Below are 2085 nucleotides of genomic sequence, written 5' to 3'. Positions count from 1 at the left end.
CAGCCAGTGAGCGGGAACCGGTCTGTATGTGGGATCCGAACCCTCGGGCGGGAGCATCGCCGCGCTTCCCAAGCGGCACACTCATCCAGTGCACCACCGGGCCGGCCCTCAAGTCATTTTTCTGAAGTGTCTAAACTGCCATTGAAACTACTATGGACTAAATTGTGGCCCTAAAATTCATACATTGAAGCACTAAACCCCAATGTGACTGACTGCATTTGGAGACAGGGTTTTCAAAGAGGTCATTAAGATTAAATGAAATCATAAGGGTAAGGTCTTAATCCAGTAAAATTGGTGTCCTTAAACAAGAAGGACACCTCTGTGTATATGCACTCAGAGAAATAACCAGGTGAGGACAGCCAGAAGGCAGCTGTCTATAAGCCAAGGAGAGAGGCCCCACCAGAAGACAAACCTTCTGGCACCTTGATCTTGGACTTCCAACCTCCAAAACTGTGAGAAAATAAGCTTTTGTTCAAGCCATCCAGTCTGTAGTATTCTGTTATAGCAGCCCTAGCAGATTAATACGAATCCCATCTGGTATATTTTGTATCTCTATAATTTATATATTAATTTTTTAAAATGGAAAAAAATGTTCCCATGTTGTTCAATATGCTCCAAGTTTCCTATACTCCCTTGAAAATATGGAGTATGTCAGTGATGGCAATTTTAATGCCAACCATTTGTGGCATTTCTGGGTCTGTTTCTATTGATTGATTTTTCTTTTCACTATGGGTTGTATTTTCCTGCTTATTCACATGCTTTATAATTTTTTATTGGATGACACACATTATGAATTTCACAATCTTGGGTGATGAATTTTTTTGTAGTCTTTAAATATTGTTGTGTTTATTTTGCGATGCTATTAAGTTACTTGGAAACAGATTGGTCACTTCAAGGATTGCTTTTTAGCTTTGTTGGGTGAAATTAGAGCAACATTTATCCCTGAGTTAAATTGGCTTCACTATTGAGGTGATTCTTCTGAGTACTCTACCCTAGCCCTGTGCATTAAAAGGTTGCTTCACTCCAGCTGTTGGAAATATGTACTATTCTGAACCTTGTGTAATTTCTGAAAATTATTCTGCCTGATTCTATCCAACAGTTCTTCCATTAGTCTATGGCAGTTTTCTCACATGCATATGCTGATCAATACTCAACTGAAGGCTAAAGGAAAACCTGTAGATCTTTGCAACTCTCTCCTCTCCAGTATTTTGTCCTGTGAATTCTAGATACCTTGACCTCTTCAAATTCTCAACTACAATTCTTCAGCTCAGGAAGACCCCAGGCCCTCTGCACTGTGCTGTGGTCTAGAAAATATCTCCATCTATGAGGCTGAGTCATTTTTTCACTTCTCCAAGGGACCAATCACTCTTCTGCCTTGCCTATTGTCCACTTTAGGAAAACCATTGTTTCTTACCTTTTGTCTGTGTTTTTAGTTGTTTAAGGCGAAAGGATAAATCTGGTCCCTGTTATACTTCCATATTCAGGAGAAATCTCCTTAAAAGCATTTAATACTTGGTCTTTCCATCTGAGTAAGTGCAAACAGCATACTGTTATTAATGTATGATTATACGATGATCTTGAGATGTCAGAACCATCAAAATTTCTTTGTATTACATTATAAAATGTCAAAGATAAAGAAAGTTTACTTCAGCAAATCTGTGGTGGTGTACTGTAGGTTTTTCTGCATCAAGACAGACAGCATGTAGTGATACTTGTGAACTAATATAGATCAGAAAAAAATCCTTCACAAGATCAATAGGTGCATAACAGCTATTTTGATTGTTCCAGGCAAAATACCACATCTAAAAGAATTATTGCAATTGGAGTCATTCCCCAATAAATGTTATAACTCACATTTTCCAAGATCCACAAATTAAACAAGTGAGTTAAATGGAGATATTTTAGCAATCCTGCACATACCAACCCAGAAAGCAAGAATCAACAAACACCAAAAAATTAATATTGTGTAGGCCACATTTTCTGATCATAATGAGATAAAAGTAGAAATCAATAATAAAAATATATTTTTAAATGCATATATTTGGAAAACTTCAAACACACTTTTCTCTATGTGGAAATAGCTCC

Source organism: Galeopterus variegatus, unplaced genomic scaffold (assembly GCF_000696425.1).
Source record: "Galeopterus variegatus unplaced genomic scaffold, G_variegatus-3.0.2 Scaffold7714, whole genome shotgun sequence".
NCBI lineage: Eukaryota > Metazoa > Chordata > Mammalia > Dermoptera > Cynocephalidae > Galeopterus > Galeopterus variegatus.
This window is presented reverse-complemented; position numbering follows the sequence as displayed.